Raw genomic sequence first — 25,924 nt, forward strand, 5'->3', positions numbered from 1 at the left:
GACTGACCCTCTGAAAGAGAACTAAATAATTTTTCTTCTTCTAACTTGTACTTTCAGGCATTTAATCATTGATAGGAAAAACAACAATCCAAAATATATTATGAATACGTTTTAGATATCAAGAAGCTGAGTTCAGTAACCAGCAATATCCATGGAGGATGTGTGATGAAATGACGTTTCAAGTACATTTCCTCTCAAATAATAGTTCCTATTAACTAGTTTAGCAGCAATGTTTGCAGCAAAACATGTAGCAGTCTAACCATATATCTAGAAGAAAACCAAGGTCACAGTGCTAAGAGCTCACATGTTGCCAAAATCCAGACAGCTTTAATTCAGATTATGAGCATTCTGTTTTCTCAGTCTCTGTGGCACCTCCTGCAACGATGGTTATAAAAAGTCTACACACCAATTGTACAAGACACATGAATAGATAGAGCGCAAAAAGATACAAAACAAATATAACCTACTGACAGCTCAATAAATGCAACTAAACCAAATAGAAGACTGTATAAAGTTGTTAAATAGAATGTGAAGGATTGTTTTATAAACTGAAAGCCTTTAAGTGTTTGGGATTTTTTAACCAAGGTCTCTGGTACTGTAAAGTGACTGACTAAATACCCATCCCTAATGACCTGAAATATCATAGAGACTAGAAAATTAAACATTATAGTTTTGTGTATAGCTTCAGGATGGACATCATTTTGGAGCAGGACTTTGACCAAGAGGTCAGAGGTCCTCTAGGAATTCTTTGATCATCTTCATGCCAAAATAAAGCTTCAGATTTCTTAGATATATTCTAATCTTGTCCCTAATAGATATTTCAGTAGCCAAATGAAACCAGAGCAAAACCACATGGTTTCTTTCTACCTTTCAGTTCAGGAGCATAGAAGACTTGTGACTAACTACATCAAAGCTCCACCATACTAGCCATACTGTCTTAATATCTGAGACTAACCAAATACATCTTATTTAGATTATTGTCAGCACATGTAAATTTCCTTTTGTAGTGAATTGCTTTCTGAATCCCTGAAGAGTGATTTATCTTTATATCTCAATAATTTTTAGAAGGACATGACTTTATATTCAGTTATTTAAATTCTGGGAATTATTCCAAAGAGAGAAATTTATACCAGACCTATACACCCTAGAATGAATGAGTCTGGGTGAGAATTATGTAGCATGCAGAAAGCGTTTATTTCAGTACTATTTATAATGCGGAAAAGTGGAGGGGGATGGAATGGCAAGTAGGACATGAAAAGTGAATTAAGCAAGTGATGCTTACTTAATGGACCATTATCTAGTGAAAAAATGAGTCTCAAAAATAAATCATGCTAAAAGAAATTGTATTTTAGTATAAATAGAATGTAAAAATTAATACTTAACATTGTGTATAGCACCATGAAAATGCTATAGAAAAGGTATTATAATGTTAAGGAGTTGATATGCACTAGTGATATTTTGTTGTTATATCATTTGGTTTATCAAAATATAACTGCAGAAATATTTAATAGGAAATCACATACTTTTTAAATGTTTAATCAATTTTATTATAGATGAGACTACTTACTCCCGAGAGACATCATGTACTGCATAGCCCAAGGCATGATCAGAGGTGTGTTCATAAAATATTAACCTTTACTCAGGCAATTTTTAACTTTATTTTGGTTTCAATAGTATTTTGTTTGTTTTAAGTCAAATATGATAAGATAAAACTAAAACTATCACATCAAAGTTGGACAAAGCAAACTAATAAAAGGAAAAGTGCCCCATGAGAAGGCACAAGAATTAGAGGCCCACTAGTCACACATTCAAGAGCCCCATAAACAAGCTAAACTGGAAGCTATGCCATAAACGCAGAGCACCTGTGAGGACATGTGTAGGTCCTGTCCTTGCTGTCACAGTCTCTATGGATTCATAAGAGTTTTGCTCAATACATTTAGAGCCTCCTTTTCTCAAAGAGGGTTGGTGTTTACATTTATGATCTACTCCATTCTCTCTGGGTCTTACATGATTTTTGCCCTCTTTTTCCACAGGGCTAACTAAGCTCTGAGGGATTTGATAGAGGCACCTCTTTTAGAGCTGAGTGTTCCAAGGTATCTCTGTCTGTGTAATGTCTAGCTGTATGTTTCTATATTTGTTTTCATCCATTGCAGGAGGAAGCCTCTAGCAGAATATAATTGGGGGTCAAAATATTTTTAGTTTTTGTTTTTTTTTTTTAAATATCAGTCATATTGGTTTTTACCCTAGGTCTCTGGACTCTCTCGTTTCTGGTTCTTGATCACTCAAGCAGTGTTGGGTATGGGTTTCATCTTATGAAGTGGACTTTAAATCAGATCAGACACTGTTGGATTCTCCCACAAGCTTTCTGCCACCATTGTCCTATCATACTTTGCAGGTATAACAAATTACAAAGTTAAAGGTTTGTGACTCTTTTGGTAGCCTGCTGAGTAACTTCCAGTATCAAATACACAGAAACAAGGAGATGAAGGTTCTATATAGGTACCACCTCTACCTCCACATGTTCAATGAGTTCTGGGGTGTTGTCTTCAGAAATTGGACCTTGCTGTCAAGTTTGTGGAGAGCATGCTACTATCTTGGCAACAGACTGGGTAGTTTATGGATTCTCGTGAAACCCTTTGGACCAACAACACTGTATGCATTCTAGTCCAGATACTGTAGCCTTCATATGAATGCAAGAGACGGCCACTTGGAACTCAGTCTCCCTCATATACAAGCAAAGTCATTCCATACTTATCTTTCTGGTTCTGGACTACCTCACAGAGGGTGATTTTTTTTTCAGTTCCATTCATTTGTCTGCAAATTTTATATTGTCTTTTTTTTTTTTTTAACAGCTATGTAATGTAGCACATTTTCTTTATTCATTCTTCTGTTGAGGGACATCTAGAGAGTTTCCAGTTTCTTGCTTTTATGAATAGAGCAGTAATGAACATGACTGACGGAGTGTCCATGTGGTAGGATGAGCTGTACTTTGGGTGCATGACCAAGAGTAGTATAGCTGAATTGAAAGGGAGATCGTTTCCCAGCTTTCCCGGGAACTTTCACCCTGATTTCCATAATGCCTGTACAAGTTGGCACTCCCATAGTAATGGAGGAGTGTTCCCCTTGCTTCACATCTTCCCCAGCATGAGTTGTCACTATTGTTATTGATTTTAACCATTGTGAGAGGTGTAAGATGGAATCTCAAGGAAACTTTAATTTGCATTTCCCTGATGTAAGGAAGTTGAATATTTTTAAGTGTTTCTCAACTATTGAGTTTCTGTTATTGAGACTAGTATGTTTAGATCTGTGCTCCATTTTTCATTTGATTCTTTGTTTTTTTGTTTTGTTTTGTTTTGTTTTGTTTTGTTTTTGACATCTAGTTTCTTGAGTTATTTATGTACTTTGAATATCAATTTTGTATCAGATGTAGACTTGGCAAAAATCTTTTCTGATTCTGTATGAGTGAAGGTCTTTTTCCCTATAGAAGTTTTTCAATTTCATGGTGTCCTGTTAATTGTTGATTCCAGTGGCTATGCTAACACTGTTTCTGTTCAGAAGGTCTCTATGCCAATGCATTCAAGTTATTTCCTACTTTCTTTTCTATCAGGTTCAGCATATCTGGGTTTATTTTTGAGGTCTTGGATCTACTTCCTCTTGAGTTTTTTTCTAGGGTAATAGATATGTGCATTCTTCTGCATGTAGACATCCAGTTTGACCAGCAGTATTTGTTAAAGATTCTGTCTTTTGCTATTATTGTTATATTATTATTATTATTATTATTATTATTATTATTATTATTATTATTATTTCTAGTGTGTATTTTTAGCTTCATTACCAAAAACTGAATTTTCATAGGTGTGTGGATTTCTGTCTGGGTCTTCTATTCATTTCCATTAATCAACAAATTTGTTTTTATGTTAATACCATCCTATTTTTACTACTATATCGTAGCTTAAACTCAGGAATGGTGAGACCAGGAGAAGAGAAGTTGTTTTATTGTTCAGGATTGTTCTATCTATCCTTTAATTTTTGTACTTCCATATACAGCTCAAAATTGTTCTTTCAGATTATGTTGAAATTTTGATGGGATTGTACTGAACCTGCAGATTGGTTTTGTAGGATGGCCATTTTTGCTATGTTAATCTTACCCATCTGCTAGCATGGGAAATATTTTCATCTTCTAATATCTTCTTCAATCTTTGTTCACTGACTTGAAGTTTTATCATACAAGTTTTTAACTAATTTGTTTGCAGTTATTCCAAGATATTTAATATTATTTGAGGCTATTGTGAAAAGTGTTCTTTCTCTGATTTATTTTTCAGACTATTTGTCAATTATATTGGAGGCCTACTGATTTTTGGGAATTAAGTTTATTTCTAGCTACTTTGCTGAAAGTGTTTATCAACTACAACATTCCTCTAGGGGAATTTTTAAAAGTCACTTATGTATATTATCATATTGTCGGCAAATAGTTATACTTTGACATCTCTTTTCCAATTTGTATATTCTTGATCTCCATCAGTTGTCTTAATACTCTAGCTAAATCTTCACAAACTGTATTTGTTTTATTCTTGATTTAAATGGAATTGCTTTGACTTTCTCTCCATTTAAGTTGATGCTGGTTATGGGCTTGCTGTAAATTGTAAATTTATTATGTTGAGGTACCTTGGTAAATTTTTGGGTCTTTTATTGTGGTTGGTTTTTTTTTTGTTTGTTTGTTTTTTTGTAAAAACTCAGAGTTTATTCATTATAGAATCCATTTGCACATCCTCAGAATTTATGACAAAGACTTCATTCTTTATGAACTTTATTAATATCAGGAATAACTTAAAAGTTATTATACAATGAAAATTTAAATTTCTTTAAAATTCAATTTGTTTCATTTACTTTTTAAAATTTTAATCACTTATATAAAATAAAATGCAAAACTCACATTTTCAAAGATAGCTAATATGTAAGATTAGGTATATTAATATAGCTATTTTTGTATTTATAAATTTATTTATTCATTTATTCAACTTTACATCCTGCCCCTCCTTCTCCTGTTTCTTTCCTCATACAGTCATTCTCCCATCTCCCCTTCCTCTTCTTCTATGGGGGTGCAGGACTGCCTGGGTATTTCCCCACTATAGCAGGAGGTATGTGTCTTGTTTCCTTAATCTCTTTAGGGCTTTTAATATGAAGTAGTGTTGGGTTTTATCAAATGGCTTTTCTGTATCTAGTGAGATAATCATGTGTTCTTTCTTTCTTTCAGTTTGTTTTTATGGTGGCTTATATTTATTGATTTTCATATATTGAACTATTTCTGAGTATCTAGGATAACACCTACCTGATAATGTTGGATCATCTTTTTATTGATTGATTGATTGATTTAGTGTGCAAATATTTCATTAATTTTACATCTCTGTTCATAGAGAAATTCGTCTGTAATTCTATTTTTTGTTAGGTCTTTGTGTGGTTTTGGTATCAGGGTAACTCTGACCTCATAGAATATATTGAACAATGTTCCTTCTGTTTCTATTTTGTGAATAATTTGATGAGTATTAGAATTAACTCTTCTTTGAAAGTCTTGTAGAATTCAGGCATAAAACAATCCTGTGCTGTGTTTTTGTTGTTGTTGTTGTTGTTGTTGTTATTGTTGTTAGAATTTTAATGACTTCTTCTATTTTACTAGATGTTATAAGTCTGTTCAAATTGCTTATTTAAACCTTGTGTTAACTGTGGTAACTGGAACCTATTCAGAAAATTATCCATTTCTTTTAGATTTTTTCAGTTTTGTGGAGTATAGATTTTTTAAGTCTGTCCTTACATCATATTTAAAATCTCTGGATTTCCTTGGTGTTTGTTGCTATGCACCTTTTTTCATTTATGATTTTGTTAATTTGCATATTTTGTCTCTCTGTGAGAAAATTACATTTAAAGGAGTATATTATGGAAACTTTTGAAAGATTATTGCACAAGAAACATTTCTAGAATTTTAGTGCCCCGTTTTCATCTATAGTCACATACATATATTTTTATCCTTAGAAGATTATTTTAAATTAAATTCTTAAAAAATTACGTAATTTTTCTGCAAAATTTTTCTAGTTTTTTTTTTTTTTTAAATTTGGGAAGGTCTTTAAAATTGATCATTCTTAACACTGTTAAATTTGGGGGACTCCAAGTTATTTTGCTTTTTTGCTTTACACTTCTATCTCTGACTTTTGACTAACTAGGATTAGTTTTGTGCCCTTGTGCCTAAATTTTTTTTTTTGATATGGTAATCAAATGTTTTATTTTGGTGAGAATTTTTATGATAGCATCATACTTAGGTTTTTACTTATTTGTTCCAAATTAAAATTATATATTCCACTTCTTGAAACACAGGTGTGTTTTTTGACCCATAGTGCTTCTTGAAATCTAATAGTTGAAAGATCACTGATATTTTTCCTTTAGAATTTTGCATTGTTTGGCTCAATTCACTTCTCAATTTCATTAAGTCTATAGTTCAGGTGTGTCTTCTCACCTTAGTTAACCTACTCTAGAAAATTCATCATACCCACTCACATTACACAAGCTGAGATCTATCTCCATAGTGAACTTAAATCTAGACATGCTGACAATCAATAAACTGTCACTCTTCTTTCAACAAATGACATCAAGATCTACAATACTGTTACAGCAAAAATTTTATCCAGAAAGAGCAATGAACTGCTATGGAAAAAAAAAATGTCCCTATTAGAAGACTACTGGATTATCCTAAGAACTGTCCTCTCCCTCTCCCTCTCCCTCTCCCTCTCCCTCTCCCTCTCCCTCTCCCTCTCCCTCTCCCTCTCCCTCTCCCTCTCCCTCTCCCTCTCCCTCTCCCTCTCCCTCTCCCTCTTTTCCTGTCTTTCCCCCCCTTATACACACACACACTATACACACACACAAACGCACACACACATGGCCAGCACTACTGGATTCGGTGAGTTCCCAAAAAGAAAACATAAAATTAGGAAACAGAAGAGATTGGAGCACCCAGGAGAAGTTGCAGAGGAAGAATGAGAGGAAAATATGCTAAAAATGCATTGTATACACGTAGGAAATTCTCAAAGAATAAATAAAATATGTTTTATAATAGAAATGATATATATATAGATTTGTACAACCAGATACCCATACTTCAGTATGCATACACACACACACACACGCACAAACACACACTTGAATTAACGTGCTGTCTCAATTTAAAAGCATGGGACTGTTACTTGGTCTTTAATTATCTACTTATGTAGGCTTAGATTATTCTAAACCTACTTTATTTAGGGTTCTTAAATACTTCAACCTCTCTTCTAACTCCCTGACTAGAGGTAGGGACACAAAAAATCTTCTAGAAAAAGAGGGTTGTGGACCTGTTTAGAAGTAGTTCTTTGGGTTTATTTCACTCTTTATTGTCAGGTTACCAGGACTCAAGTCCAATAGCAAACAGGAAACACAAGTCAGTGACAAAACTCATTCCAGTAGAAGGGTGTGCTGAATGGACCTGACTCAGCAGAAGTGACAAGAATCAGCTGGAATAACAAGAGAAATTCTTAGGCATGATTCCCTCTATGAAATATAGACCAGCAAAGAACAGCAAAGAACAACAAAGCATTGCAAGATATAGCTATGTAAGAGTGTCCTTTCCCTGGCCGCGTGGTTCTACTTATACTTTTTCAAACATCACATACCCTCTCAATCATCTGTTTCAGAAAGACATCTTCTCACAAGACAGCTTCCAGGATAAAATCATGTGCCCTCACAAGACAGCTTCCAGAAAATCATGATATGACACAAGGGAGTTTAAAAAAAAAAAACAGAAATTTTTCCACTTGATATTTTTCAACTGTGTTGAAATTTTAATAACTAATGATGCCATAACAATATTATTAACATAACAAATTATTGATTTGTTTTACTTTTGTAGTAAGTTCACTTTAAGTTGTCATTAAATTTCTTCTCTTGGAAGTCAATCCCTAGTTCAGCACAACTGAACTAGCACAACTTCAGCGTGATCTGGAGACTGATTCACTTATAATTAACAAAACTTTGCAAAAAGAGAAAGGATGATACTTTTTTGGTTGTGTTTTCAAAGGAGCAAAATGAACATGTTTTGAGTTGGGCTTGTATGTCTAGCTTTCTCCTTATTTGGCTCTGTAGAGTGTGTATGTTCTAATTTGAATTGACCAGCATGAAGTAAGAGACACACAACAGGAAAATGAAGATCTATTAGACAGAGAAGAGTTGAACCCTTCATTTCAATAACCCATAAAAATGGAGTCATCTAAGACTGGATGCATAGTCTAGTGGCACAAGTATTTGCCTATCATGCATGGAATTGTGGATCTAGTCCTCAAAACTGCATGACCCTACATTCAGTGGGCACATTGGTTATCCCAGTACTGCAGAGGTAGAGGGAAGCGAATCATAACTTCAAGGCCATCGTTGTCTACAAAGTAAATTCATAACCAGTGTGGGCTGCATGATAGCCTATTTTAAATATCAATAAGAAAATAAATAAAACAAAAATAAGTAGTCCTCTCCACAACTAAGCAAGCCAAAAATATAATATATATTATATGTATAAACAAATTTGGTACTACTCTAAAAAAATAGAGAGAAATGGACTTTATTGCTCAGGTCATGTTCTGCATATTCATTTTATAGCCCCAGCCCATAAATCATTGCTACTCATATTCAAAGTGAGTCTTTCAGCCTCAATTAAACCTTTCTGGCAATACTGTCATAGATACACCCAGGGATGTATTACTTTAAAAATTCTAAATTCCATTAACAATGAAAATTCATCAACAAAGATTGCAACCCCTTCTTTTTTTATTAATGTAAATGACAGTATATTGTTCACTTTTCTGTTACAGTGTTAAAATACCTTTGCCAAAGGCAACTTCATGAAAAGGAGTTTATAACCGCTTATATTTTCCAAAGCATATAGTCCATCTTATCAGGGAAGGCATAGCAAAAACAGTAAGCTGATGATAACATTTTCATCCACATAAAGCAAATCAAGAGAGAGAATAGCAAATGGTATTACACAATAAATCCTCAAGGTCTGTTACTTGGAAAGTCTTCCTACACCAAAGTTCAGTCTTCTAAAGGATCCATAACTACTGCAAATAGTGACACCTACTGGTGACCAACTCTGCAAATAGATAATCCTATGGGAGACAATTCTCATCCAAATCATATCTTTTCATAGTACAGGTTGGGGTGTACTATTAACATTACTATTAACATTATGAATTGACATTATAAACTATAATTAACATTATAGTTTTGCTGTAAGGAGCTAAGGAACATTTTAGGATGTTTACAAATGTCACTGGTCTCTACGCATTAGATATCAGTATCATCGCTGCCACAAGTTTTAAGAACCAAATGTGTCCAGGGGACAAATATTATCCCTTTCATGAACCTCTGTCTTGGAGGTAAAATATATGTCATTCTTGTCTTATAGCTGTGTTGCATCCATTTTCATATGCCTTGATTTCTTTAACTGGTCTCCTTTGGATATGAGCTTCCTAGTGTACTGAATGCTGTACATTCTCCAACCATGGGCTTTTACTTTTACGTTTTTTTAAACAGTCAAACACTGGGAAATATTCTTAATAGGGTAAAGTTAAATGAAAATGGTTCTGGGAAGGCTTGATGCCCCTATGTAGAGGAATGCCAAGGCAGGGAGGTAGGAGTGGGTGGGTTGGTATGTGAGCACCCTCATGGAAGCAGGGGGAGGGAGAATGGGATAGAGGGTTTCTGGAGGGGATACCAGGAAAGGGAATAACATTTGAAATGAAAATAAATAAAATATTCAATTAAAAAAGATAAGCATAAGAAAAAAAGAAAGCACAAATATATGTCTATTTTTGAAAGACATAAGAAAATCCACCCTCATCTATGAAGGAATGAACTAATTTACATTCCTAGGAAAAGTACATGAGTGTGTTTCTATGTTGCTTCAGAGTTCATTGGCAATCTTTAATATTATTTCCCATCTGACAGATCTCAGGTTAATTTCACCTGATTTCAGTCCTTATTATTAAGACTGGTAATCTTCTATATATTTGTTAGTCATGTGCATTTTATACCAGTTATATGGTCACCCTTATTGTGCTTTTATTGTCAGTCACTAATTTTCTTTTAAAGATGAGGTAACTTATACTAGTTCTGAAGCTTTGCTTTGAGGTCTGTAGAAGTTACACAGAGGGTGAAGGTGTTTCCTGTACAAGTAAAAGGATTTAAATTTAGTTTTCCAACTGCCATATACCTTCATGTAATTGCAATTTCAGAATTTCTGAGGGGGAGATAAGTGTCCTAACTGGAAGATCAAAATGCAAAAACAACAGCATCAAATAAAACCACAAACAAATGACTGAATGCTACATTCTGTGAGAGACCCTGTCTCAAGGAAATAAGAGAGCAAGTGATAGTGATATGGCTTCTATTTGTCCTTGATGCATTCAGGGATCACATATACACACACACACACAAACACACACACACACACACACACACACACACACACATCCCACATGCTTACATACAGAGGCACACAAGAACACAAAAGAAAAACATGTTATGTGAACAGAAACTGTTTTCCACATATTCATTTGTTTTTTTTTTCAGTGTTCATTGTTTGGTAGTTTCATACATACATATAATGTCTTTTAAAACATTTTAAATTTTTCATTCAAAATTTTATACAATATATATATATATATTGTATAATATATATATATATATATATATATATATATATATATATATATATCTTTCCTCAACCAGTTACAGAACTTTTTATTTCCCTACCTATGTAATAATAAAGCAGAGTCCAGTTTGTGTTGGCTAACTAATCCTGGGTTAGGAACCTGTCATAGAGTGAGATTAAAATACCAGGCATCACACAATTAAAAAAAATTAATTTCTCTCACATAGCAGTTATCAAATACCAATAATGCTTTGTTTATGGGTGGGGATTCATGTCTACTTCCCTTCTTCTATGTTGGTATTTGTTTGGCGTGATCTTGTGCAGATCTTGTGGATACTGTCATAGTTTCTGGGAGTTTATATATTCCTAAGTAAAGCCCGTGCAGTGCATAAAATTGTACTTGCCTGTATGTTTTTAGGGAAGACTAGTTCTCCTGCTCTTTCTTAGCGGCCTTTCTTAGCGGCCTGAAGTTCCGTGTGTAGGGCTGAGACCTTGTCTTCTTCCTCTCCACTTTGGCATACCTATTGTTATTGTCATTGTTCAGCTGACGTTTGAGAAGTCATGTTGATGAGAACCTATGGCTCTAGCTTCTGGCATTTCCAAGATACACAATCTCAAACTTAATTGATTCTCTGGCTCTTACAAACATTCTGCCCCTCATCCACAACATTCCCTAAGACTTAGGACTCAGAATTGTTTTGTAGATGTAACCATTAAGAATAGTCTCCCCAACTCTGCATTGTGATTGGTTGTGATTTTCTGTAATGGTCTTCATCTGCTACAAAGAGAAATTTTCTAGGTGATGGGTGATATCTACACTTATCTGTAGGTATAAGGACAAATACTTTTAGGTTGTAAGAGTTTATGCTGGTTTAATAAATTAATGGTTGTGGGTTCTCTTACAACAAACATGATTTCCCTTGCTCTGTTTAACTAACTAGAGTTCCAGTACCAGGCATGGTCTCTCTCTTATTAAGAACATCTTGATTCTATGTAGAGACCTGTTGGTTACTGTGAACATAATATATATATATATGCATATGCATGAATATACATATATATATGTATATACATATATATTGTGTTGTGCATGGTATTGTTGCAGTTCATAGTTATAATAATAGCTGGCTAGGATTTTATTTGCTTTCCCTCCACTGGATACTTGCATTGCAGCTTCTGATACCATGAAAGCTAGTCCTCAGAGAGGAGGCTTTCAGGATAATCCAACTCAGGTCCTCTGGGCCCTGTTTTTGATGTTCACGGTAATTTTAGCAATGGATCCTTACTTTCTACTTCTCAGGAGCAACCAAGGACAACAGCAGTGGCCTGAGGTATTTTGAGAGAATTTGAACAGCCCTGACCAACAGCTGGAAGGAGGCTTCTCATGGCTAATGTGGACTTTTTATTAGATGATCTGTGGCTTACCATTGTTATAAATGTTCATTTCACATACTTTTCTAATCGTGTGCTAATGTAGTTCTGTACTACATATATTTAAATAAATAACAGTATTGAAAATTATTTCTGGATCTTTGTAAGTTTATTATTCAGTTAGAAGTTCAGGCAGGATGGAATAAACAGAGATAATTGATCTAAACCTGAGATACCATCCTTGCTGACTTTGATATAAAGTCCCGTAAAAGTACAAAATAGTGGGAATCCAGATAAACTTAGATTTCATTAGATTTAGCATCAAGGTCTTAAGCAAATTTTTTACATCATGAGTGTGTATTTCCTGTTCCATGTGAATATGTGTGTGTGTATGTGTGTGTGTATAATACATATATATATATATGTGTGTGTGTGTGTGTGTCTGTGTGTGTGTGTATAATATATATGTGTGTGTGTCTGTATTATATATGTGTGTGTGTATAATATATATATATACATATATATATGTGTGTGTTTATGTGTGTGTGTAAAACAGACATAAAAATGAATAAGAGGAATAACACATTTAAGAATGAGAGGAACCTTTTGAGCCATACAAGTTCAGAAAGAGCTGAGTTATCTGACTTTTAACAATGTATTAGGTCTGTTTTGTTACATATGTATTTAATTTAGAAACATAATTTGCATTTAATGTCATGCATTTTGACTCTAATTCATAATTTCTAAACAATCTAATTTCACAGATAATTACCAGGTTTCCACAACGAAGTTAGTTGTGGAGCAAGCCAATGTTTTTTACATTCCAATTTAACAATTCATCAGTATGAGGAAGATATAGACTTAGAAAACAATATCCATGTCTCTTCATCTTGTGCAGTCTTAGATTCAGTTCATTGACTAAATTATGGGTGGAAGGATTTTCTTAGCAATGTAATCCTATGTCTTCAGAAGAAATAATCTAAAACATGAAGCTAAGCCAGTGAGATGGCTTAGAGGGTAGAAGTGCTTGCTGCAAAATTCTGAGCGGAGTTCAGTATCTTCAACTCATGGTAAAAGGAGAGAACTGATTTCCAAAAGTTCTCTGACTTTCACACCAATCACAACACAATCAAGCACTCCCATAACAATGTGTGTGAACAGACACACCATACACACACACACACAGAGAGAGAGAGAGAGAGAGAGAGAGAGAGAGAGAGAGAGAGAGAGAGAGACTGAGAGACAGAGAGAAAAAGAGAGGCAGAGAGAGTTGGAAAAAAAATTATCACAAACACAGTTTGCCAGTTTAATAAACTTTGAATGTGAGTAAGTTTTGTCCATTAGTAGTTTGTGGTTACATTTGTCTAGTGAAATATCAGTACAGAAATTGTTTGAGGAATAGCTTTCTCATGACCTTCTTTCTGCTCACTTAGAGACTCATGAGTCCTTATCATTTTTTATCCAAATAAAATGTTGAAACTATGAAAATGGGTTAATGAGAGGCAAACTCAACTTCCATCCCTGATTCTGGGAATGACTATCTTCATAATATTGGGGACTTACTAGTCCTTTCAATGTAATGACAGTAGTTACAGAGGAGGCGTGCTATGGAATTAGTCAAGGAACTAGAGCTAAAAGCTTCTGTCATCATGTAATAGAATAATAACAGATAAACACACCATCTCATTAGAGTGGATAATTCATTAATCAATCGTATGTGATGGTATACATTTACTGCACATAAAATGGCATTTGGAGAAGACTCTAATATCATCATATCTAAGTAGCTGGTATAAGCACTGTCTCACACACAAAAAAAAATGTTTTCATTGTAAAAACATTCAGCAGCCTTGCCCTCAACAATTTTCAAGAAAACAATGTTTCTTCATTAGCAGAAGAAATGAAATTGGAATGCTCAAGGCATGTCTGCCTTTGTTTAAATGTAAAAGCACCACGACAAGCTGAGTTATGGAATCAACCTGTGTCCCATCCACTAATAAATGGATACAGAAGATACAAACACAGTGGAATACTATTTAATTGCAAAATAGCACAGCTGGACATTATCTGTAACATTCACATTACAGTTAAGGAAACAAGTAATGAGATGAGTTAAAGTGCTTGAAGTCGAGCACCAACATCTCTTCAATTGTACTTTGGATGGAAAAAAAACATTTAAATTGCAACACTTCTTTTAAAATTAAGATACCAGTGCTTTATTTTTAACTGTATCTTTATTTTTTTAATTACATAGTTGGAAGGATGGTACGTGTGTGCATGAGTGCATTGCTGGTGGAGACCAGAACAGGTTGTTAGATTGCCTGGTGCTGGAGTTGCAGGTGGTTGTAAGCTTTCTGATATGGATGCTGTGAACTGTACCAGATTCATCTCCAAGATCAGTGTGCTACTGACCACACTGAGCCGTTGCTCCAGTCCTCTGCTGCTTGATGGTGTTTTGTTTGTTTGTTTGGTTGGTTGGTTTTTCAAGGCAGGGTTTCTCTGTGTAGCCCTGGCTGTACTGGAACTCACTCTGAAGACCAGGCTGGCCTCGAACTCAGAAATCCGCCTGCCTCTGCTTCCCAAGTGCTGGGATTAAAGGCGTGTGCCACCACTGCCCTGCTGTTTGATGTTTTTAATGGTTATTTTCTTATCATGGTTTCAAATCTAGGCACATTGCTTTGGAGCCAATTGCTTTTGAAGAATCTTTGTAAACTAAGTATGTTTCATAGAATATTAACAAATAAAATTTAATGAGTGCTTTTCTATTTATAATTAAATTTCTCAATTGCAGAAATAAAAAAAGAAAGAACACATATAAGCAATAAAAATAAAATAAAAGTGTTTAAAAGGTTACTGGCCATTGAATTTAGAAGGGTTTGGAACATTCATTTTACCAAACAGCATAAGCTTCCTAATTGTTTGATTAAAACAAATTTCATATTTGATACTAAATACAGTTTCTTTAGGGAATAACACAATATGTAATGTTACTCACTGTCTTATGTTTGATAAAACCTCATGTCCAATATAAGGATAATAGAAATATATTAATTCAATATATACTGTCTCAGCTGACTCTACAAGATGTTTTAAATAACCAGGAATACAATAGTTGCTTTTGTCTTTGAATTATATTAAATATTTCATAATAAATATGAGGAATTTCTTCATTTAGAGATATCCTAGTATAAAAATTGTAAGGAGAAAAAAGTTGATACACATAAAGTATGTTCTTTGATTTTTTTTAAGCATGTAAGTTATGTGGGTACTATAACATTGTAAATCTTGTTCATGAATCCATCTCTAGCAACCACAGAGATTTTTCCTGCAGAGGAGCTTTTCAAAGTGTTCGTTGGGTACATCAGTGATGGAGTAATAATAGATTTTTCTTTATTTGGGGATCAATATAATGGAACATAAAGTCATATTTTAAATGTTATTTTGAAGTACTCAGGGTTTAAGTTAAATAGTACAATATTTTAATTATGCATCTTTATTTTAGGGATCTATTTATACTGGTACAACAATAAGCTCTCTTAGTTTTACTTTTTCTTCAATTTGAATCCATCTTTTCAGTTTTCTATAGACAGGAAACGTTTTACTCTGTGAGATGTATGCATTTGAGTTGCATTTTCACTAGAAGTGGGAGTGGTTTTACTGGGATTCTGTTACTGGATGTAACAATGAATGCTGACTTTAACAATAGTAACTTCTTCAGCTTTAGATTGGGTCAGAAGAGATGGCTTTCTTCTCTTTGAAGAATGAGTTTGTCCTATTTTGTGAGTCTGCAATTATGAACCTTTCTAAGAGTTCAGAATGCCTTTATAAACAAAATCAGAGCATTAAATATGAACAGTGAAACAAAATAGAGGGATGGGTCAATGGGCAAGAGTACTGTAGTGCACACATGAGGGTTCAGTGCAGACACCCAGTTAAAAATCTGGGTGTGACTGTTCAGGGACAACCTAGTGTCATAAGGAATGGAGTCACAGATTTCTAGAACATCCTAGCATAACTCCAAGTTCAGTAAGGAATTATATCTCTGGGGCATAAAATAGTGAGTGATAGTGCAGGACACTTATTGTTCTCTCTGGTAGATACATGTGCACCTACACGGAAGTGTACATGCAAAACACACATGTACAAATACACAGTAAAGAAAATTTCTGACAAATAGATATTTTTGTGTGCACACATACAGAATATATAATATATATATATGTATATATATACATATATATATATATATATATATATATATATATATATATATATTCAGAAAGTATACAAATTTACTAATCCCTGCAATATTTACACCTAAAATCCAAAATATAATTGCATCAGGCTTGCACATTTTAAGGTCCCTCATTCACTGATAAAATCACCTCAAAGTGCTGAGTATGTTTTGTTGCTGTCATTAACTTTGTAGTTATGATTTGTAAGTGACAGGATTTAAAAGATAAAAATCAAGGCAACATTCTTTTGGAAAACAATAAAACAGGTTGGAAGGAAAAAGCCAAGCGAAAAACCTAAATGAAAGCTTTAAATCATGTTTTATTTTATAGAAAATAAATGTTATACAGACTCAGGAAGATAAATCTATGTTCAAATTAATGAAAGAATTAGCTGATTTACAAGGGTATATAAACATGTACAGCCATAATCTAGTAATCAAAAAACAAGCCGGCCATTTGGTAATAGGTACAATTAATGGCATTAATTAACTATTTTATGCATGTATTTACTTATATTACAAATGTCTCAGGAGAACTTAATTCTGAGCATTGTGCTAAAGTATGTATTGTAAAAACTAGGTTTATATGTTCAGAGGTTCACACAGAAGTGAAGAGGGCTACAGGGCCTGGAGAGATGGCTCATCTTGTAAGAGCATGCACTATTCTCAAAGAGGAACAGGATAGTTTGTTATCCAGGACCTTGGTCAGATGGCTCACAACTGCCTATAAGTCAAGTTACAAGCAATGGGGACTACTGTGTAGCCTCAGAGGACACCAGCCTTATGTGACATATACCACATATCACCACACACATGCGCAGGCACACAAACACACACACACACACACACACACACACACACACACACACACACACACACATTTTAAAATTGATCAGTAAATGGCATGAGAGAGGAGCCTCCTGAGCAAATATAGCAGGGGTGAAGCTGTAGTCTGTAAAAATTAAGTAGTAAGAAGGTAGATTTTTCTTGTAGGCTTAAGAGAATATGTAAAATCACCTATAGGAAGTCAATAGAACATATATTTTACAAGAAAAGAGATGGCTGCTAAATTCTAGAAAGTCTGTAGAACTAAATGTCTAAACCCTTGAGAATCCTTGTCAACTGCAAAGGTGAAAAAGTTATGAGTTAATATGCTCATGCACTTTGAAGAACAGAAAGCAATTGGGACACTGTGTAGTGTCACTTTTTTTGATACAATGAGTGAAGTGCAAGAATATATTTGTTTCCCTGAACAAATATCATTACCTGTACTTAGACATGGTCTTTCTCCCACTAGAAGAATTATGTAGAGCTAGCCCGGCTAGCTCAGTCGGTAGAGCATGAGACTCCTAATCTCAGGGTCGTGGGTTCGAGCCCCACATTAGGCGCCATTATGTAGCTGCCTGCAGCCACGAGTAACCGGGTTCTCCTGAGAGGAAGCCTAGGAATGAACAGGAATGGAGGGCGAGAGAAACGTGGGGCCAAGACAAAGTATTCTGATCAAAGCCCAAAGTTTAATAATTTGCTTTCACATATAAAGGGGAAGCCCCACGCCCCAGAGTCTCTTCTTGGTTCAGCCCAGGGGCTGGGCAAGGAGATAGCAGTCTGGAAGGTGTCAAGGCTAGCTCAGCAGGCAGTCCATTCTTCTTAGCTCAGGTAGCAGGCTCCAAGGCACCAAGGCTGGTAATGCAATGCATCTCCTAGGTCCTACTGTTGCTTGGTCTATTGTGGTAAATGACTTTGCAGACCTGCTCAGGCCTGGGGGAAGGGCACACACAACCCACAAATTTTTCTAAAACTTGTTCTAAAATAACTGGATTTCAATAGGCAGTAAAGTGTTCAGTCTAACTCCATCATGTTGTGTGGGAAGATGTGAACAACCAATCAGAACATTAGAGAATGTCAAAGGCTGCCTCTCCATTGATGATTGGTACTTTAGTTTTGATTTTCAAAACTAACTCAGGTGTTACAAATGTATGCCTTTCCTGATGATATGTGAATGAGTGCATCTCTACCCCAGGCATGGACAACATACCAAAGAATGATTTCACCCAAGCCCATCTTTATTAGGAACATGGATCAAGACTATGAATGACTCAAAGACATCTGTATCACTGAAAATCCCAACCCAGAATTGCTTCTGACTCTCAGTGTTTCCTCCCTGTAGCTTTCAGCAAAACTACTAGTCAGCTCAAGTGGTCAGAGTATTTATTTCTTCTCCACAATAACCATTAGTGTTTATATGACCTCATAGAAAGAAGCATGTGAGTACTGGGTTTAGGAACTTTCAAAGACTTGTATGTTTTATTTACTTCTCCAAGCTTAAAAGCTTAAAACAATATTCCAATATGGAAAAAAGTAGATAAAGAACACCTCAAATTCTCTCTCTCTCTCTCTCTCTCTCTCTCTCTCTCTCTGTATGTGTGTGTGTGTATTATAAATGGAATTTGAGAAGACAAGGATATTTGCTCATAAGACTATAAGATACTATTATGTCCCACTATATTAGTGGACTGAATATAGGAATATAGGAATGCATAGTTAATGCTTCTCAAGTGTTTCTTTCCCCCCTTTTCTGAGAAAGTGTGTTAGCATTGGAAAAACCCCTGACTAATATACAAAACAGAGAAAAAGTTCATCTTTTACCGATAGCAAATTATAATTACAACCATGCCCTTACAGAATCCGTGGTCTTTAATTGGTTTTGTTGTTGTTAGTGCCTATGGTTGGCAATGGATTCAAGACAATTAGAAGTGTCTGAGATAAATACAAACATAGCAGGCTTTTGCGGGGCACAGGAGGTCACTCACTCTGACAGTTTGGACAAATGCAGCAAAGGCTTCCCTGGGCAATTAAAACTAGTAGACAGGCTAACCGAACAGGCCTCAGTATTTTAGTTTTATAGTATTCATCATAATAAATAATAAATAATAAGAAAATAGTATGCTTTGCTTCATGGGCAAGGATTAACCATGTTTGGTTTCTCAGATTTTTGTATAGTGACTGATATTTAGGAAACCTTAGAAATCTGGTTTTTTAATGCAATGAGGGTAGATGAAAGATGGAAGTAGCAGAGGGAGAAAGAAAGGAAGTAATGGGGAAAACAATGTAACTCTGTGTGTTTAGGAGCATTTTAATTCTAAATAGTAGTATATTAATCTCCAAACCCACAATCGCATCGGCAACAGAGGAGTGTTGCAAAGACTTCCTAAATTTCCTGCTTTAATGAAACAGATTTGCAATAACCCTGCTTCTGAAAAGGCCTCATTGACTCTTAGTGAACAATTGTTTATCAGGCTGAGGAGTGGAAACCCAGCTCTGCTACAGTGTTGATCATCTCCACAGTGATTAACTAGCTCTGCATTGAAGTAGAAAAAATGTAATTGATGGCTGCTGGTTCAATCCACTTATAAAACTCAAGGGTGTGTTTCCATAGTTTTGCCCTGTGAGGCTACAAAACGCATTTGTGGGAAACTGGAGGAGAAGACTCCAGAGTCTCAAGACCTATTCTTTTTTCTACAGACAGAGTTTACCACATTTGCCAGGGCCTCTTGCCCTCTGATTGGCATGTAAGAGGAAATTATTCTTCAATATCTATTATAATGTTTTAAATCTGTTGAACCATAATATGAAAAGTAATGTTGTCTGTTTCAGGGGACATCAGGAAGTATACTTAGGTCAGAGAAGTACTTTGTGGTATTTGGAACAAAAGTATCTTCCCTGTCTTTGTGTCTTAGTATAGAAAGGCCAGAGAACTCCAGCTTGTTCATGAAATCAGCTTTCATCGGAAAGACTGTAGATCTCAAGTCTCCATTCTGACACACTTTCATTCTTTTCAAGTTAATGAGTAAACACATTTTAGGTTGGAATACCACTCTTCAACAAGAATCAAAATTATCTTTAGTGACCATACGAGGACAATGGATTGTAACATTACTATCTGTATAATGGTCTTCTGTAATTATTCTTGACTTTGATTATATTAGAATGGAAATGTCCTCTACAGTTGAGAAAAATGAAGCAAAAAAAAAAAAATCCCTCATGTATTTCAACTCTGTACCAGGGCCTGTGAGAAGGTTCACAGGTTCAGGGGCTTCTTACATCTGAGTTAGAGTCTCAAGACCCTCTCAGTAGAAGGTGAAAACTGAAATCTGAAAATTGTCATTTGACCTCCACATTTCTTACATAGTACCTACATGCACACAGACACACAGACACACAGACACACAGACACACACACACACACACACACACACACACACACACATAAAGTAAGAAACAAATAAATAAGCATAATTAAAATTTAAGGTACTGAATAAAACCTCAGTAAAAAAGTGATGAATATGAAAATGCACTTTAGAAGCTAATTGGAGATGTGGGTAGAGGTATGGGATGAGGAACAGTCAAAGGGCAGACTGGGACAGGGACTGAACTGTAAAAAAAGATTAAAGAAATTTTTTAAAAAAGCAAAAGCTGTAAGTGGGTATCGTCAATACCTCACAGGCAGAAGCTAAAATAACCGTTATTTATCTTTTTACTGATGGTTGATAGAGATTGTTAACTTGGCAGGATTTAGAACCACCTAGATGACAAACTTCTGGGCTTGTCTGAGTGGGAGTCCCTGCATGAGGTAGATTAAAGGGGAAGAAGACTTTTTTGAATGTGAGGGACACTATCCCATGATCTGAGGTGTCAAACTGAACAGAAAGGAAGGAGGTACATACTTCTCCAATCTGTCTCCTTTCTGCTAGTGCACTGGTAGCAGCTGCATCAGGCTCCTGCTCCAAGGCTCCCTCACCACGTCTGTGCCTCCAAGCTCTAAGCTGGAAATTAAACCTTCTCCCTTAAATTGTTTTTGTTGAGGATTTTGTTGAAAAGTTAGAAAAGGAGATCATATGATCTGTAAATAAGATTCTTTGTGAAGTCTTCATTGCACAAAGTTCAACTAAGCTATTTAAATTCTCTACACAAATCTGTGTCTTCAGTCTTATGAGTCTTACTTTCTACCTATTTAAGAAGGATAGGGGCTTTCTAGGGAGGGAAAGGGGATGGCATCTGAAATGTAAATAAATAGAATATCCAAAAAATAAAAAGAATAATTGCTTTCACTTTTAACAATCTGGGATAATTTTCCAAATCACATTTCATTAGGGACTATAATTTCTGTTAATTAAAAAAATTATTCTTCTTTAAATTATATGTATCTATGTGTGTGTCTGTTTATAGATATGCACACAGAAGCCAGAGATATTAGATCTCCTGTATCTTGACTTATGAACAGTTATCAGCTGCTTGTTATGAGTACGAGGAACTGTGTACTTAGATCCTTATCTTCCTATCCTCTGAGACATCTCTGCTGCTCCAATTTCTGTTAATCTTACATGTCCTTCCCCTTACTGCTTGTATAGCCAAGTTGATGTTCATGGCTGCAGATGGCACAGACATAGTGTTGTGTTTCAACTCATCAAATCTTCATTGACACAACACTAGACTTGAAGCAGTTGATTCTCCTACTACAACCAAGAGCCCCATGCAGCATGTTTAAAAATCCTCCAGGGATTTGTACATCAAGGAACCATTATCTCCAAATTAAACACTGGTAGCTGCTTCCAAAATGCTTGCAAATACAGAATATTTGCTAGGTGGCTGGGCAGATGTCACTGTAGTATGCTGTAGAGATTTAGGGAACCTTTAGGACTGCTACATATTTAGAGAGAATGTGTGTCTTCTACTGTCATCTAGGCTTTGTGCAGAGACAAATTTATTTTCTTTTAATGTCAGGCTGCTACAATTCTCGCTTATCAATAACTGAAATGTTTCTCCTACCTTTCCTATGGAAGGTATCCTTGTGAATTCAATACACTGACTTCTTTTTCTACAGACATTTTTATAATCATTGTAAACTGGGGTTGGCATGCATTATCTCCAAAAGATGCATAATTCATCCTATGGAATCAGGAACAGGGGTTTAGTCATTAGAGGACCGCTTGGGGGAAAAATATACCTGTTCATTGAAGAACAAGATAACATAACCTCAGAATCTAAAACCAAAACCTCATTTTCAATAATTTGTGCATTCCTCAAACATAGAGATGAGGTTTTGATCACTCATATCTTTCAATATTATGAAAATTATCTGTAACTAGCTTAATAAACACATCACTGAGATAAAGAAGGAGTGCTAAACTTAAAAAAAAAAAAAAAACTAATGCCTCTTGAATATATGGAGGTCAGAAGAGGGTGTCAGATTCCCTGGAGCTGAAGTGTAAGACACCTATTGTGGTCCAATACTCTACTGAGAACCAAACTCAGATTCTACACATGAACAGTATGTGCTCTTAACTTCTGTGCCATCTCTCTATAGCCTTCAGGTAGCCTTTTGAGGCCCTGTCTTCTCCTCCTCCTCCTCCTCCTCCTCCTCCTCCTCCTCCTCCTCCTCCTCTTCCTCCTCCTCCTCCTCCTCCTCCTCCTCCTCCTCCTCCTCCTCCTCTTTCTCCTCCTCTTCCTCCTCTTCCTCCTCTTCCTCTTCCTCCTCCTCTTCCTCCTCTTCCTCTTCCTCTTCCTCTTCCTCTTCCTCCTCCTCTTCCTCCTCCTCTTCCTCCTCTTCCTCTTCCTCTTCCTCTTCCTCTTCCTCTTCCTCCTCCTCTTCCTCTTTCTCCTCCTCCTCCTCTTCCTCCTCCTCATGTTTTTCTGTCTTCTTACTATCTCAAGCCAAGTATATCTTAGAGACACAAAGTAGACCAAGGTGGTGGAAGACAGAGCTAATAGACTCTTTTGCAACTAATCTGGAGAAAAGGGTTTTTAGACCGAGCCATTTCTGGGAATTCCTTTTCTTGGTAATATCTCTTTTACTTTTGATTTGTATCACTTTATAATACTTAGCAGATTGTTCTGTGCATTCTAACATTCACAATGTATTTTCATTGGTTGTAGTATTCTCCTTGATAGAAAAACTTATCTCTAGCCCATCTGTTACATCCTAAAGTCCAAGCCTTTTTTGAAGTAAGTAATCAGTGGACATTTAACAAATCTATCTGAGCCCACTGTGCTGATTTACTATTTTGTGTTCCATGACACAAAAATGAATCATCTGGAAAGAGACTGTGATGCCTTCAAAACTATTGGTTATATCAGAGATTGTGACACATTTCTTAGATTTTATTGTGCAGATGATTTTACTTCCATACATCACCAAGGGTTCTAACTTAATTCTTGCTGAAGAGTCAGTGGTTGTCTGTTTCCAATCCATGCAAAAAAACTTTGACCAAGTTTTCTTTAGTACTTTAACTTCTCAATTGGGGCTTCTATCCACCTGATATGCACCCCATTTTGAATGGGCTATCCCACAGGACTGATCCCACTTAATTAGCTATCTTCCAGATTGGGAAACACTCCCTGATCAGGTGTTAGCGGGTGCTTCCTATGGTGTTACATCCTGTAAAGCAATTTCAATTTAATAGGGAAATGAGAGGACCAGAATCTTTAGGGCTTAAGAAATCTAATAGGGGTTTCAAGTACCAGTGTGGGAGTTATTTCAGGGAAGGAAGAACTTTAAAATAGACCCAAAATCACAATATCTGGCTCTCTACTCCTATGGCTGGCCCAATTTCCCCAATATCAAACCCAGGTTATACATGGCTTAAAAATATTTCTGTTGATTGCCTTCCCATTCCAGTATAAAGTTATTCTATTAAAATCATAGGTGTAGATTGTACTTTTGCATGTTTTACTATAAAGAACTGTGAGATTTATTTACTGTTTTTTTTTTCCGTGATGGACTGATGATAGATTATAGAAAGATATAGATTAAACAGTACATAAAAGCTAGGTAGATATATAGTAAATGGATAAATAATAGAAAGATACATGATTCACAGAAGATAGATAATAGATAAACAATACATCAAAGCGTAGGTGCTAAGTTGATAGATGACAAGTAGATTGACAGCAAATGGATAGAAGGTAGATGCATAGATAAATAGATAGATGATAGATATATAATGGATGAATGATAAGTAAATTAGAGATTATAGATAAATATATAGATAATAGATAAGTAAATATTATAGATAGATAATAGGAGAAGATAGTTGACAGGTAAATAAAAGTAATACTACATGTAGAAGGTAAATAAATAGATGATCGGTAGATACATTTTTTCTCCATATATTTCTCTTTAAAATAGACACAAACACACACACATATTTATACATGCATATTTTCTGTAAACTCTACCAGGAGTTTCTTTATTTTTTCCAAATCAACAACCATGTATTCTTTTTTAATAACAGAACAGAAGTGAAATCCATCCACAAAATAATTAAGAGAAAAGGAATAAAAATGTAAATAAATGAGAATTTAAAATGGAGAACAATCATTTGAATGAGAAATTGTTTATACATTGACAGATAGTAAGAAAACAATATTCAAGATAAATTCTTAAAATCAGTAATGAAAAAGAATACCACCAGTGAATGATTTTCCAAAAATAATATTTTATTGAGGAATATGCTGAAAACCTCCAAGAAGTTGAAGTTAGAAAGTTAGTAGTAGAGACCTTGAGTAAACATAAATGTATTTCTTGTTAGATTTACACTAACACATATTTAAACAAAAAACATAAACTACTCAGAAGAGATTTTCCCCAAAGCGTCTAATAGAATAAATTTTGTAGAGCTGGTCAGGTTGACTGATTGGTTCACGCGGTTACAAATTTAAGAAGCAGGCCCAGGTTTCATGCTGAAGATTTTCTCTACATATGACTCATGTGAGATGAAAGGATGATGCAATACAAGAGGTGAGCTGAATTACAAGTTTGCCACTGCATTCACTGCCCTAAATAAGTGCAGTCACAGTGCCCCCCATGGACACCAACATACAAACGGTTAAATCGCTTTGACTAATGGGTGCAGCGCTTGTACATTATTCATGTGCGTACATCTACACACTATTTAAACTTCCTCCAGGTTATCTATAATGCCTATTTTGATCTAAGTGTTTTGCCAGTTCTTGTGGCACTGCCTTGTTTAGGCTATGACCACACAACAGATATGCTCACCCATACTTATAGGTACACTTTATCTTTTTGAGTCATTCTATCTTTAATTAGTTGAATCCGTGAGTATAGAACCTGCAGATAGGAAGGGCTCTTGGGGCAGATATTTTTTTTATTCTTAATTTAATCAGCATCTCTCTTTAAACTTATTCAGTCAACTGCAGCATCAGCTCAAAGAAAATAAAATGCAACAAAAGACAGAACTTAAAAAAATAAAAAAAAAGCCTGACGGTTGAATGTTCTGATGTATTTTCTAAATCTATAGATCAGAAGTAAATGGTACTTTTAAAAAAATGTATATATTTGTGTTCATGTGTGCTTTTTGTGTGCAGAAGCCATAGGGAACCAGATGAGTTTAGGGCTGAAATTACATATGGTTATGAGTTGGCTTGTGTTAGTATTGAATATGATTCCTCTGCAGGATGAGAAAACACTCTTAACTACTGAGCCATTTGCCTAGCTCAAATATTTATTAAATGTAATCTTTCAATAATTTTGGCTTACAGCAAACAAACAAAAAATGAATATCTCTAAAGGATAG

The 25,924-nt window shown here is 35.2% G+C and overlaps 1 protein-coding gene and 1 non-coding gene across 3 annotated transcripts in view; both read left to right on the forward strand.

Moving 5' to 3' along the window:
- Lrrtm4 (leucine rich repeat transmembrane neuronal 4) overlaps nt 1-25,924 on the forward strand; it is a 720,662-nt gene that overhangs the window by 113,109 nt on the left and 581,629 nt on the right. The gene's annotated exons all lie outside the window — the stretch shown is intronic.
- Nucleotides 17,644-17,716, forward strand: Trnar-ccu (transfer RNA arginine (anticodon CCU)). The gene has a single exon. It is a non-coding gene; the product is annotated as a tRNA-Arg (tRNA).

This window comes from Arvicanthis niloticus, chromosome 9 (genome assembly GCF_011762505.2).
Source record: "Arvicanthis niloticus isolate mArvNil1 chromosome 9, mArvNil1.pat.X, whole genome shotgun sequence".
NCBI lineage: Eukaryota > Metazoa > Chordata > Mammalia > Rodentia > Muridae > Arvicanthis > Arvicanthis niloticus.